This window comes from Podarcis bocagei (assembly GCF_964188305.1).
Source record: "Podarcis bocagei genome assembly, chromosome: 2".
NCBI lineage: Eukaryota > Metazoa > Chordata > Lepidosauria > Squamata > Lacertidae > Podarcis > Podarcis bocagei.
This window is the reverse complement of record NC_138126.1, coordinates 1,675,969-1,691,103: the sequence shown is the minus strand read 5'-3', so window position 1 is coordinate 1,691,103 and position 15,135 is coordinate 1,675,969. Positions and strand designations below refer to the sequence as shown.

At 44.8% G+C, this 15,135-nt stretch overlaps 2 protein-coding genes across 6 annotated transcripts in view; both read right to left on the bottom strand.

The window, feature by feature from the left end:
• The window catches only part of LOC308580832 (uncharacterized protein), a 265,061-nt gene that overhangs the window by 18,459 nt on the left and 231,467 nt on the right, over positions 1-15,135 (bottom strand). The window lies entirely within an intron of this gene.
• The window catches only part of LOC308580773 (uncharacterized protein), an 80,695-nt gene that overhangs the window by 11,020 nt on the left and 54,540 nt on the right, over positions 1-15,135 (bottom strand). Inside the window, exon 1 of one of the 2 annotated variants that reach the window (XM_081182930.1) lies at positions 13,840-14,676. The exons of the other annotated variant lie outside the window; for it this stretch is intronic. The gene's annotated coding sequence lies outside the window, so the exon portion shown is untranslated. Of the gene's footprint in view, positions 1-13,839; positions 14,677-15,135 lie in introns of those variants that run through there. 2 annotated transcript variants of the gene reach the window in all.

Genomic DNA, 15,135 nt, shown 5'->3' with positions numbered 1-15,135 from the left:
CCTGGAACAGATGGCCAAGCATGCAAAAGGAAGGGAGATAGTAGTAATGGGGGATTTCAATTACCCGGATATTTGTTGGATGTCAAACTCAGCCAAGAGCATGAGGTCAAACAGATTCCTCACTGGCCTTGCAGACAACTTCATTGTCCAGAAAGTGGGAGAAGCAACAAGAGGAACAGCCATTTTAGATCTGGTCCTAACCAATGTTGATGACCTGGTTAGTGGGGTAGAAGTGGAAGGATCATTAGGCGCGAGTGATCATGCTCTTCTGAAGTTTACTATACAGCGGAAAGGAGCAGCCAAGAATACTAGGACTCAACTTCTTGACTTTAAGAAAGCCGCCGTCATAAAACTTAGGGAAGTGCTGGGTGAGATCCCATGGACAGTAATACTAAAAGGAAAGGGAGTTCATGATGGCTGGGAGTTTGTTAAGAGGGAGATAGTAAAAGCACAACTTCAGGCAATACCAATGAGACGGAAACATGGTAGGTGCCTAAAGAAGCCAGGGTGGCTATCTAAAGAACTTTTAACTGAGTTAAGATTAAAAAAGGATGTGCACAAAAAATGGAAAAGGAGGGAAACCACCAAAGAGGAATTCAAACAAATAGCCAGCACGTGTAGACACAAAGTCAGAAAAGCTAAAGCACAGAATGAACTCAGGCTTGCTAGAGAGGTTAAAAGCAACAAAAAAGGCTTTTATGGGTATGTCCGTAGCAAAAGGAAGAACAAAGAAACAGTGGGGTCACTCAGAGGAGAAGATGGTGAAATGCAAACAGGGGACACAGAAAGGGCTGAACTCCTCAATGCCTTCTTTGCCTCGGTCTTCTCCGATAAAGAAAACAATGCCCGGCCTGAAGAATTTGGAGCAAATGATTCAGCAAAGGAAACACAGCCCAGAATAACTAAGGAGACAGTACAAGAATACTTGGCTAGTTTAGATGTATTCAAGTCTCCAGGGCCAGATGAATTGCATCCAAGAGTATTAAAAGAACTGGTAGATGTGATCTCAGAACCACTGGCAGTCATCTTTGAGAATTCCTGGAGAACAGGCGAAGTCCCGGCAGACTGGAGGAGGGCAAATGTAGTCCCTATTTACAAAAAGGGGAAAAGAGAGGACCCAAATAATTATCGCCCAGTCAGTCTGACATCAATACCAGGGAAGATTCTGGAGCAGATCATTAAGCGAACAGTCTGTGAGCACCTAGAAAGGAATGCTGTGATCACCAATAGTCAGCATGGATTTCTGAAAAATAAGGCATCTCAGACTAACCTGATCTAGTTTTTTGACAGAATTACAAGCCTGGTATAGCATCATAGAATCATAGAGTTGGAAGAGACCACAAGGGCCATCGAGTCCAACCCCCTGCCAAGCAGGAAACACCATCAGAGCACTCCTGACATATGGTTGCCAAGCCCCTGCTTAAAGACCTCCAAAGTAGGAGACTCCACCACACTCCTGGGCAGCAAATTCCACTGTCAAACGGCTCTTACTGTCAGGAAGTTCTTCCTAATGTTTAGGTGGAATCTTCTTTCTTGTAGTTTGGATCCATTGCTCCGTGTCCGCTTCTCTGGAGCAGCGGAAAACAACTTCATTATTGAATATTTGGAGTGTAAGAACGAAATACCCGCGATGCTAATTTTTATAGACGCCGAAAAGGCATTTGATGATGTGTCTTGGAGGTTTCTATTGAAGAGTATGGAGAAAGCAGGGTTTGAGGGTGAGTTAATGGATGGAATAAAAGCAATATACTCGAATCAATCTGCAAAATTGATTATAAATAATAACCTAACAAACTCCTTTAAGATTGAAAAAGGGACAAGACAGGGATCATGGAACTTTGAAGTGTCAGGCATAGCCCTACTGGCTTTAGCCCAAACGTAGCAGAGTTTTCCTGCACAGCGAAGAAGCTAGTTGCGGCAGTAATGACTAGTCAGCTAGACTCAGAAGAACTACTTACAGGATTTATTAAAAGGAAAAATAAAACCAGCAGAGTTTCTGCATACAAATAAAAGCAAAATAAATCCTCTCTTTCTCTCTCTCAAAACCATACACAGCACTTCTAACTCCTAACACACCTCACACCAAACTGTGCTAGCATTCCTAGATAACAGAATTGAGTGCTGGTCGTTAACCAATCAGAGTAAGTTGTTTCTAGGTCAAGCAGACCTTGGCTTTCTGCCAAGAGTAAATTGACACTGCCTTGAGTTAATTGTGTGAAGCCAGAATCTGCAAGTTCCCACAAAATCAATTAACAGAACCTGAACACCCCCTCACAGATTCTGCTGGACAATTAACATCAAATAACACCTATGTAGGAGATTATTTTTCCAGCAAACCTAAACCCTTGCACATTTGCTTGTTCTTTATCTTTGCCAATGGTTTAGTTAATACATCTGCTACATTTTCTTCACTTGATACATAAGTACATGTGATTATATTGTCCTGTACACAGCAACGTACATTTTGGTATTTTACAGAGATATGTTTGGAACGCGATTTGAAACCCTCTGTTTTACTTAAGGTTATACAAGCTTGATTATCAATGTAAACTTGTACTGGTTCTCCACAATTTACATTTAAATCTGCTAACAAATGCTTGAAATAAATCACCTCGTTGCACAATTCACTCAATGCGGCATACTCTGATTCCGTTGATGACACACTTACAATGTCTTGCTTGCGTGACCGCCAGCTGATTAAAGCTCCACCGACCATTATGACTAGTCCTGTGACAGATTTTCTATCTGGCAAATTTCCCCAGTCACTATCACAGTAGCAACTCAACATTTCGTCCTCGGAAGAATTTAATTGTAACATATAGCCAATTGTCTGTTTGAGGTATCTCAGAACTTGTTTTACCCCTTTCCAGGCATTTAGTGTGGGTTTTGAGACCAATCTACTTAATATGCCTACTGCATAGCTAATATCAGGTCTGGACCACTGTGCTAGATACAATAAACTTCCAATTACAGAGTGATATACATCAGGATGTTCAAATTCAGGACTCTCATCTGTATGAAGTGTTTTTATGAAACCTGGATCCATAGGCACCGCTGCCCCTTTGCAATCCTGCATCCTGTATGTAGTCAGTAGTTGTTTAATTTTGTTCTGCTGACTAATTAGGCAGCTGCCATCTTGGGCCCAGCACACTTCCAACCCTAGATATGTCCTAACTGGGCCTAAGTCTTTCACTTTGAACTTACTGGACAATTGCTTGGCAAACCTTTTAGTTTGTTTATCTGTTTTACAGGCATACAAAACATCATCTACATAAATCAGACAAAACTCTTGATCACTGCCTGTACCACGTACATAAACACAATTGTCAGCTGTACTCTGCTTGAAACCAAATGACACTAAGGCCTCATGGAAACATTTGTTCCAAGATCTTGCAGCCTGTTTGAGACCATATAGAGCTTTGTTTAATTTCAACACTCTATTGGAACCTGTCTCATAACCAGGCGGTTCGGCTAGATACAGGTCTTCTGATATTGATGCATGTAAATATGCAGTCTGGATATCAAAATGGTTTAACAGGAGTTTTCTCTTTGCTCCAAGCGTTAGAATCAGCCTTACACTGTCCCCCTTAGCAGTAGGGGAAAAAGTCTCGTCATAATCTTTTCCAGGCCTCTGAGAATATCCTTGAGCCCCTAAACGAGCTTTGTACTTGTACTCTCCTGTCACCAGAGGTTTAAGTTTGTACACCCACCTGCAGCCTACAATCTTTGCCCCCTCAGGCGCTGCTACTGGTGTAAAGACCTTGTGCTCATTCAGAGAGGACATCTCTTCCTCCATTGCCTGTTTCCAGAGCTCTGCCTCCTCTTTTGGTAACTTTAACACCTCCTGAAAACTCTTGGGTTCTGCAATTACACTAAACACATTTGCAGTATCTGGGGAAAAACGCACCGGAGGCACTCCTTTGTTTTGTCTTTTAGATCTTCTGGGAGAAAATTTTTCTTCTGACCCACTTTCCTCCTCAGAACTACGACCTCTCTTTTGTTGCTTAGCAACTGGTCTCTGGCTAACTCCACTTTCTTGAGAGCTCTTATCTGAACTTTCCTCCCCCTCAGACTCTGATTCTCTGTGTCTACCTTCAGAGTCATGGAGCTCCTGGGAAGGTTCAAACCAAACCTCAGTATTGGCATGTAGTCTCTCCCAGCCACTATGTTCACAAAAACTGGCATTCCTGGAGATCACAATGCCATTTGTCCCTTCAGCAAAGCGGAAACCTTTTCCCAGCTCCTGGTAACCCACAAACACTAACTGTTTGGTCTTAGGATCTCCCTTCTTTCTCATTTGTTTCGGAATTAATACCCAGGCTTTTGATCCAAACACATGCAAGTGGTCAATTTTAGGTTTTTTCTGAAACAATTTAAAGTATGGGGTTGTACCTATTGTTTGATGAAAGAGCCTATTTTGGAGATAACACGCGGTGAGCATGCTCTCCCCCCAATAAGACATGGGCAAATCAGCATCATCAAGCATGGCAAACATCATATCTTGTAAAGATCTGTTTTTTCGCTCTGCAACGCCATTCTCCTCTGGGGGAAAAACGTTCGTTTTTCTATGCCCAATGCCACGCTTTTGTAACCAATCTTTAAAGGCATTTGACATAAATTCGCCACCTCTGTCTGTCTGAATCCTTTTGAGTTTAATGGACAGAAATCTTTCCACAGATGCCACCCAGCCTTTAAACTTAGTGAACACGTCACCCTTATTCTTCATGGGAAAAACCCAAGAATAACGCGTGGCGTCATCCACAATTGTTAGTGAAAAGCGCGCTCCACCCCTGCTTACAGCAAATGGACCAATTACGTCCATGTGAACCAGCTGTAGCGGTGACTCACTGACTCTGTCACTTCTGGGGTAAGAGACTCTGTGGGTTTTAACCTTTTTACACACATTACAATCAAGGTACTTGTTACAACTCTTTAAATTACCCCCATCAGCCAATTCAGACATTTTTAGTACACTTTTCCAGCAAGCATGCCCCATTTTCCTATGCAATAAGTGCACACAGTTGTCATGTATAGCTTTGTTATTCACTGCAGGCTGATATTTACTGACTACTGCTGCAACTTGAGATCCTGCTTTAAGCCAAAACAAGCCTCCCTCTGACTTAGCAGTGCCTAAAATCTCACCAGCCTTCTTAATAATGCAACTGTCTCCTTCAAAATACACTTTAAACCCAGCTTTTAGCAAACAATCTACAGACATCAGATTGCTCCTTAATGAAGGCACACAAAGTACATTTTGCAGGCATTCACGAAGACAAGGAACAAAAACGGCACCCCCCGAAATCACTTCGGAAGTACTTCCGTCTGCTAGAGCCACCTGGCTGCGCTGTGCTGAGTTCTTGGAAACAAACAATTCATCTGAATTTACGATGTGGCGAGACGCTCCCGAATCGACCACCCAGACCGCTTGTTTCTCATCAGCAATCTTGACCTTGCCGGTCACCAGCTGAGCCGACTGTTTTTGTTTGAAGAATTTCTTTTTTACGCTGCTGCTGCTGCTGATCTCGTCTCTGCTCCTGCACCGGCAACTGAGACTTGACCAACTCCGGACATTGTCGTTTTAGATGCGCTGAAGACCCACATCGGAAACAACGCCTAACAGCAAACGCTGACTCCTCACTGGTACGCTGCTTTTGCTTCACCTCTGGCACGGCATGAGAACTCCTTCCAAACCGCCCGCCAGTAGAAGTCTCTGCAGCCAACGACCTTTCTTGCCTCTTCTGCCATTCTTCAATCAAACGCCCAGTAACATAACTGACTGATAAATCACGCTCCTGTATGCCTTCTAGAGACAAAACTAAATTATCCCAGCTTTCCGGGAGAGAACTCAAAATAATAGCCACCTTCTCCTGCTGGTCTAACGCACAGTCTCTTTCCTGTAGCGCAGCAAACTTTAACTGTAAACTGTGTAGGTGTTCCTGCATTGTAACCCCAGGCTGTAACATTGCCTTGTACAATGCCTTGCGAATGAACAGCTTGGAAACCGCTGTCTCACGCACATGGAGTTCTTTAAGTGCTTGCCACACACCTCTAGCTGTCTTGATTCCCCTCACATACGGCAACTGGGAATCTTCCAGCCCCAAGACAATTGTGGCCCTTGCTATTTGGTCTTTATCAAGGTCTTCATCATCAGGCTTCGCAGGAAACTTACTCACCACTTGCCAGAGACGATCCCTCTGCAGCAGTGCCTGCATGCGTTCCGACCACAGCAAGTAATTGGAGTCATTCAGACGCTCAAAAGCCATCTGAACTGGTTGTGAGGCCATCTTGAGAGCGATGTCCCTGGAACCCGGAACCAGCTACTCACGACCACCGAGAGAGAAAACAGGAACCACAGCACCCAGCACTCACACGCTGCAGCTGTTGTCCTTGTGTCAGCTGCGTCACCAGCTCACCACAGTCAGGAACCAGCCAGAGAACAACAACTTCTGGAACTACTGGAACCAACACCGTTGATGCTGGCACCACCGCAACTCAGGCTGGCAGCACAATGCCCATAACCTCATGGAACTTTGAAGTGTCAGGCATAGCCCTACTGGCTTTAGCCCAAACGTAGCAGAGTTTTCCTGCACAGCGAAGAAGCTAGTTGCGGCAGTAATGACTAGTCAGCTAGACTCAGAAGAACTACTTACAGGATTTATTAAAAGGAAAAATAAAACCAGCAGAGTTTCTGCATACAAATAAAAGCAAAATAAATCCTCTCTTTCTCTCTCTCAAAACCATACACAGCACTTCTAACTCCTAACACACCTCACACCAAACTGTGCTAGCATTCCTAGATAACAGAGTTGAGTGCTGGTCGTTAACCAATCAGAGTAAGTTGTTTCTAGGTCAAGCAGACCTTGGCTTTCTGCCAAGAGTAAATTGACACTGCCTTGAGTTAATTGTGTGAAGCCAGAATCTGCAAGTTCCCACAAAATCAATTAACAGAACCTGAACAAGGGATGCCCCCTGTCACTGCTTTTATTTATCATATACCAAAATAAGAGTAACACCAGAGATCCGAGGGATTAAAATAGGAACGAAAGAATTTAAAGTAAAAGCGTGTGCGGATGACCTAATGCTATCCCTGGAAAACCAGCAAAGAAGTGTTGGTATAGCTTTGGAGATGCTAGAGGAATTTGGCAAATTATCCGGTTTTAAATTAAACAAATTAAAGACAAAAATGCTGACCAAGAACGTGGGAAAGGAGGAAAGGGAAAAATTGGAAAGGGAGTATGGAATTAAAGTAGCAAAAAAAGTAAGATATCTGGGAGTTTGGCTAACTACAAAAAATATAAACCTAATCCAGGACAATTATTTTACAACATGGAAGGAGATTAAAAAAGACCTAGAAATATGGAACAGAGTGAAGCTTTCGTGGAGAGGAAGAATGGCAGCGATAAAAAAGAACTTACTTCCGAGAATGTTATTTCTGTTCCAAAACATCCCAGTAATTAGAGGTTCCAAAATATTCAAGGAGTGGCAAAGAACCCTTTCGAAATTTATATGGCAAGGTAAAAGACCAAGAATTAGTTTTAAAATCCTTACAGACAGGAAAGAGAGAGGGGGTTTCTCGGTACCAAATTTGAAACTTTATTATGAAGCCGCCAGCCTTTGCTGGATCAGGGATTGGATTACCTTGGAAAATACTGACCTGCTGGACCTGGAGGGGTTCGATAATAGGTTTGGCTGGCACTCTTATCTATGGCAAAATAAAGAAAAGGTGCATAGAGGATTCTCAAATCACATCATCAGGGGGCCCCTCTATGAATTGTGGGAGAGGAATAAAAAACTTTTAGAATGGAAAACACCTTGGTGGTTATCCCCAATGGATATACTAATAATAAAAAAGGTTAATATGGAGGGAGAAAGGTTAACATATGAAGACCTACTGACAAGTTCAGAAACCGGATGGAAGATGAAAACATATGAGGAGCTGAAAGATAAATTATCTGGCTGGTTACAATTCCATCAAATAAATGTGATATGGACAGCAGATAAAAAAATAGGGATGAATGAAAAAAAATCTAAGTTCCAGATAGAGATAATTGAAGGCAAATATAAACTATCATCTAAAATGTACAATATATTATTAGAGTGGGACACCAAGGATGAAGAAATAAAGGGGGTAATGACAAGATGGGCAATGGACCTGGGTTATAATATAGAGTACGATAAATGGCTGAAATTATGGACTAGTGGAATGAAGTTCACGGCATGTGTAACACTCAGGGAAAATTTAGAAAAGATGATGTATAGGTGGTACATCACTCCAGCAAAGTTGGGGAAAATGTACAAAACAGGAAATAAGAACTGCTGGAAGTGTAAGACCAAAGAGGGCAATTTTTTCCACATGTGGTGGACGTGTGACGAAATGAAGAAATATTGGGAACTTATCTATAATGAGTTAAAAAAAATATTTAAATATACATTCCCTAAAAGACCAGAAGCATTCCTACTAGTAATAGTCGGGGACGAAATCAAAAAAGAGGATAAAGTACTATTTCAGTATGCCATGGCCGCTGCCAGATTGTTAATTGCCCAAAACTGGAAGAATCAAAATACCCCATCAATTAGAGAATGGCAAACAAAATTATTTGAATTTGTTAATCTAGCAAAAATGACACAAAAAATTAGAAAGCAAAAGAATGCAAAGTTTATGAACGACTGGAACAAATTTATGAGCTACATTGAAGGGAACCATAGAAACCTAAAGACTATAGCAAGTTTGGTATAAATCTTACGATGTGTAAATCTGTAACAAGTATAAGCTGCAGGAGAAATTAATTATGGATATTAAGAAGCCTGAAAGCGGGAGGGATGGAGGTCGGGAGGGGTAAGAAGAGGGATCTAAGTTTTTAAAGTTATAAAGAAACAAATGTGAAGACTAATAACTGGAATGGAAACGGATAAGATTATGTTATATTTGGACATTTGCAACTTACTTATTCATTTATCTACTTTCTTTTACTTATATTTTTTTTTATTTCTATCTTTTGTAATGGCTGATTTGGTGTTTTTCCCCCCTCTTTTGGGTATGTATATGAAACTTAATAAAAAGAAAATTTAAAAATAAAAAATAAAAAAAATAAACAGAATCATACTGACTAGTGATTTACCGTAAATTGTGATTGAAATAAATTTTATTTATTTAAAACCCACCCTGATTGCAATCCACCACAATGTCTGAAATAAGGCTGGAACTATACAGAGGCGAACAGGACAATGTCCTGGCAACGGCTACTACTTAGGGGTCTGAAAGGGATAAATGGAAATATCATCAATCCTCACACACTCAGTTTCATCAGCAGGCAAGCCAAGATGCATCCTAGCAGGACTTTTGGGTTTGGGCTAGGCTATAATTGGTGGTATTCAGGACGATCCAAAGTAGGGAGATGAGTCCTAGTGAATGCAGATAACCTGGTAGTGTCATTAGGGAAGGGGGGGAGAAGGGGGTCAGGGGTGATGGAAGGGGCGGGGTCTCTGTCGAGGCTCCACCCCCTTTTCCTTTAACCCTTCCCTGGACTCCCTCTCTCCCTTTCCCCAGCCAGGCGCCCCCAGGGAGAATGGGGGGCCTCAGCCCCGCCCCCAGCCCTGCTCGGGGTCCTCCTTCCCCTTCCCGCCAGGGCAGCTGAGCCTCTCTCGGCCCCCCAGGAAGGAGAAAGGGGAGTCTGGCGGGGCTGCTGCTGCTGCTGCTGCCCAGGAGACCTTGCAGGTCTGGGGTCCCCCCTTCCCCCCCCCTGGGTCGGGGCCTGGATCGGGGCCCCTGTCGACGGGCCCCAGGGAGGGAGGGCGCTCTCCTTGCGGGGGGGTCTCTTCCTCCTCCTCCCTCCCCCTCTATTCCCCCCCTCTATCCCCCCCCTTCTCTCCCCCCCCCTTTACCTCTTGGTCCTCCGCCTCCCTGGCTCCGGATTAGTCCGCTCTCCTTCTCTGCAAGAGAAAGGGCGGCGGGGGGGGCGGCGGGGGGAGGGGGGGCTCTTCAGCGACGCCCCTCCTCCTCCTCCTTTCCCTCTCTGGCCACTTCCGGCGCCTTTCCCGACGCGCGTGTCCCTAGAGCCACGTCTGCAAGAGCAGCCCCCCCTCCCTGTGTCCGGAGGGGAAGGCGAGGGGGCGGCGCTGCCTCTGGCCTCCTGCTCTGGGGGCTCCATGGGGACCCGGCCCCCGCCCCCCCCAACTGGGCAAGTGGAGGCCGGGGGGGGAGGGTCTCCTTCTGGGCCTCCTTCTGCAGGCCAAGCCCTCCGCCGGGGTCCTTCTGCAGGCAGAGCAAGGGCTTCGCCCCCTGACAGCCCAGCCCAGCTTCAAACACCAGCCCCTCCCCCCCCTGGATGGAGAGGTGTCCTTGAGTGTTGCCTTGTCACTCCCATGCAAGGCCAGAACAGTCCTGTGAGAGGAAGGGGGGGGGGAGCATTTCTGCAGGCTGAGGTCCATCCATCCAGCTGCCCAGGCCCCAGCACCTCCCCCTAAGAGTGAAGGGTCCCAGTCTGGAAATCCCCCCTTCCTGCTGGAGATGAGGCAGTGAGGGATCCAGACAGAGAGAGGCGCCCTTGCTCTGCAATTCCCTCCCCAGCAGGGAGACTTCAAAGCCCCCCCCCCATGCCTCCCCCTTCCCTCATTTAGTAGGGAGACTTCTCATCTTGTGGTTGGGTCATTTCAAATCCCCTTTTTCTCTCTCTTAATCCAGTTGTTGGTTTCCTTCTTTAAATTATTCTGTTCACTAGTGATATTTCACACAGCGTTTGTGAATGAAAAGCAATTCTGGCTCTTATGATCCCTGCAGGGTATTAAGTGTTGTTCTAACCTCCCTATTGCAGGTGGAAAGAGGAATGTGGGGCTTGCTTATAATATCGTAGGGTGGCAGGATGAAGATTTGGGACTGGGACTTTCAGATTCAGAGCCCCTCTTCGCATGAGATTTCTTCCAACTATTGGAGGAAAGTATGTCTGAGGTTTATGGCAGAAATATACCATATTTTTCGCTCTATAACACGCACCTGACCACAACACGTACGTAGTTTTTAGAGGAGGAAAATCCGTAGGCATGCCACCCGTAGGCATTCCCTCCATAACACGCACAGACATTTCCCCTTACTTTCTAGGAGGAAAAAAGTGAGATGGTGCAAAAAATACGGTAATTATTATGGGTGAATTTAATGGGGTAGGATCACAGGACTATGACAGAACACTGAGGGAAAGTGTCTCAAAAGAAAGCAAAATACCAAATACTTTTTTGATATGGTTACAACAATGGATCTACTAGATCAGGGGTCAGCAGATTTTTCAGCAGGAGGCCAGTCCACTGTCCCTCAGACCTTGTGGGGGGCCGGACTATATTTCGGGGGTAATGAGCGATTTTGGCCTGTCCGCAAAGAGGCCTGAAGATGTTTGGCTTTACCTGTACCAGTTGTCGTCCCAATAGCCCCAGTTGGGCTTCTCCAGCCAGGTGCCAGGGCAGGGCAGGAGGCTGCGTTGGCTGGTGAAGACAGAAGCAGCAGCCCTGGCGGAGCCGCGGACGGAGGCAGGGGAACCGGGGCGTTGCTGCAGCTTTTACCCACCAACTGCTGCTGCTTCCCAACCCGCAAGCGGCAGCTGCAGACGCTGCAACAAACCGCCTGAACGCCATGGGAGGAATGAAGGAGGGAGGGGGTGACGAAGAAAGCGCATGAGGAAGCGGCACGGAGAAGGGGCACAGAAAAGGAAGGAAGGGCGGACTGAGGGAGAGGGAGGAGGAGCAAGAGGAAAACACAGCAGCATCCGGCAGCCAGTGTCACCCCCCCTTCCCAGCGCCACCCTTCTGAGGCAGGCAGGCGGGTGAGCCGACTCCCCCCATTGATGGCACCCGGTGTGGGACAAGATTGCTCGTCCCTGAGGAGAAAAGCGCCGCCGTGTGAGGGAGAGGGAAAGAACGTGCGTGCTGGCAATCCACGTGGCGATTCCCGGACCGTCCGCAGGCCGGATCTAGAAGGCAATTGTGCCTGATCCGGCCCATGGCCCTTAGTTTCCCAACCCAGAATCTTGGAGATTCAGACCCCAGAATCTTGGAGATTTAGAACGAGAGTAATTCAACTGATTCAAAGGATTCTGCGGGAAGAAGAAACATGATCTGGATATTGAAGGAACCTGCCTACAGGATTAAAGACTAGAGATCCAGCCAAGAACTACCGTATTTTTCGCTCTATAACACGCACCTGACCATAACACGCACATCGTTTTTAGAGGAGGAGAACAAGGGGGGGGGGAATTCTGAATGAAACAGTGGATGTATCATTTTTGTGCTTCATGCTGTGGCCACAGACATGTGATCTGATGGCGAATTTGCGATGACCCAATGCAAAAATCCTGAGAATCCCTGTGGATTCATGCTTTGTAACCACGTTTTTGCACCATTGCAGCCCCAAGCAAGTGGGTGTGTGATTTTGGGGGGGCAGGCTGTAGCCATGGACATGCTATGTGATCTGATGGTGAATTTGGGGTGACCCAATGCAAAGATCCTGAGGATCCATGTGGATCCATGCTTTGTAACCATGTTTTTGCACCATTGCAGCCCCAAGCAACAGTGGGTGCGTGATTTTTGGGGGGCTGGCTGTAGCCATGGAGATTTAATGGGAGGGAGGAAAGAAACAAAGAAAGAAAGAAAGAAAGAAAGAAAGAAAGAAAGAAAGAAAGAAAGAAAGGCAAAAGTCCCCCCACCCCACCCCACCCAAGCCAGCCCTCTCTCTCCCTCCCTCTCTCCCACCTGCATGTTTTCTGGCTGCCTGCGAGGAGCAGGGAGAGGAATTAGGAGGAAGGACGCTCAGCTTTCCCCTCTGCTTGCCTGGAGGGGAGGGGATTTGCCTGCTCTTTGTTCCGTTTGAGCAAACACAGCAACGAAACACAAGCGGGTGGTCAGTAAGACCCTGAGGCAGAATGCTGGAAAGCAGCCGCTTCCTCTTTTCAGGTTTCCCTTCTCCGACACGCGATTTGATTTTTGTTGCTGCGCTTGCCCTAGTCGGCTCCAGGGACCACACATTCGCTCAATAACACGCACAGACATTTCCCCTTCCCTTTTAGGAGAAAAAAATCTGCGTGTTATAGAGAGAAAAATACGGTATATCAGATCAAAACTCAAAATGGATGATAATGAGGGGTGAAAAGAGTTCATTGTATAGATGGAGACTAAATGAGGGTTTATTTGAAAAACACTGAATTACAACATATTCCAATTACGTTAGAGTATCAAAAAATGTTAAAAACATTTGGAAATATAGGGGCGGATGAAACTATCACTTTTACGAAGGATTTCAACCATAAAGAGAAATGTTTTACCTAAGATACTGTTTTTATTTTAAATTACCAATAATAAATAATGTTTGCTTCTTTAACGAATGGCAAAGAGATATTTCATGATTACTCTGTCAGGGGGAAAACACCAAGAATAAAGTATAAAATTTTGATAGATACTAAAAATAGAGGTGGATTAGCACTGCTAGATTTTCTACTACGAGGCAGCCTCTTTGTGTTGGTTAAAAGAATGGATATCGTTGGACAACACACTATTGCTGGATTCTCAGTGGAATCTCGGTTGTAGAAGGCTTCGGAAGTTGAACGTTTGGGGCTTTCAAACGCCAAGAACCCAGAGGTGAATGCTTCCATTTTTGAACGCAATTTGTAAATAAAATTATATAAAGTGGTGCCTCAGGTTAAGTACTTAATTCATTCCGGAGGTCCGTTCTTAACCTGAAGCACCACTTTAGCTAATGGGGCCTCCTGCTGCTGCTCCGCCGCCGGAGCACGCTTTCTGTTCTCATCCTGAAGCAAAGTTCTTAACCTGAAGCACTATTTCTGGGTTAGCAGAGTCTGTAACCTGAAGCGTATGTAACCCGAGGTACCACTGTATTAATAAAATTATCTATATATAAAGCAATTGAAACACTTCCCACACTGTTGGGTTGAAATAAGCGAGAGACGAATGGCAAGGTGTCATACGGGAGGCATCTCTCGAGCAAGTCTCGGAGAGTCCCTTTTATTGAATATTACAGCATTACATATGTGCTTGTTGCTGATTGGTTAACATGAATACAATGCAAGGATTGAATATAGGTATTAATCATCAATAGATTAAAGGGTGGGAAAGGGAACACAGAATGGGACGGGCGTGAAACCTCCTTATTAAACTATTAAGTAGTGATTGAGTATCAAGACTTAAACTATTACTAATGATTGATTTTGCATGACATGAAAGAACATAACAATCGTGATCCGTGGATGTGGTCAACAATGCGTTAAGAACAGGTCAGGGTACTGAACTCAATGTAAACTGATCAGAACATTCCCAGACCCATGCGTAGAGGCAAAAACATCCCAGCATCCATCCCTGCACCACACTCCTTCCATTCAAACCATTGTAGATTTTTCAGTTTGTGGATTGTAGGGCTTCAACTCTTAAAGCTTTTCCTCCTTGCGAGTCCATTGATGGTTTCTAAGAACATCAGGACTTAAGCTCTGTGTACGCTCCATATACGTAAGTGGTTTTCCCTTTTTGAGTTCGCTGATGTTTGCTAAGGTTTCCACTTCTATTGACGCTCTTTCCACACTCCATACATTTATTTGCTTGTCCCCGAGTGAGTCTGTTGATGTCGTCTAAGTTTCCTGTGTGTGAAATTAGGGTTCTACTCTGAAAGAAACTCTTTCAACTCTCCATACATTTGTACCATCAATAAAGCTCTTTCCACATTCCATGCATTTAAATGGTTTCTCTCCTGTGTGAGTCTATGATGTCTTCTAACATTTCCAACATTGGTGAAGCCCTTTCCACACTCCTTACATTTAAATGGTTTCTCCCCTGTGTGAGTCCATTTATGTTTTCTAAGTGTTCCACTGCGATTGAAGCTCTTTCCGCACTCGGTGCATTTAAATGGTTTATCCCCAGTGTGAGTTCGATGATGGATTCTAAGTTTTCTACACTCAGTGAAGCTCTTATCACACAGCATAAATTTAAATGGTTTTTCCCCAGTGTGAGTTTTATGATGAATATTCAGTCCTCTATTTGTATTGAAGCTTTTTCCACACTCCAAACATTTAAATGGTTTCTCCCCTGTGTGAATCCGTTGATGGATTCTAAGGTATCCACTCTGACTGAAGCTCTTTCCACATTCCATGC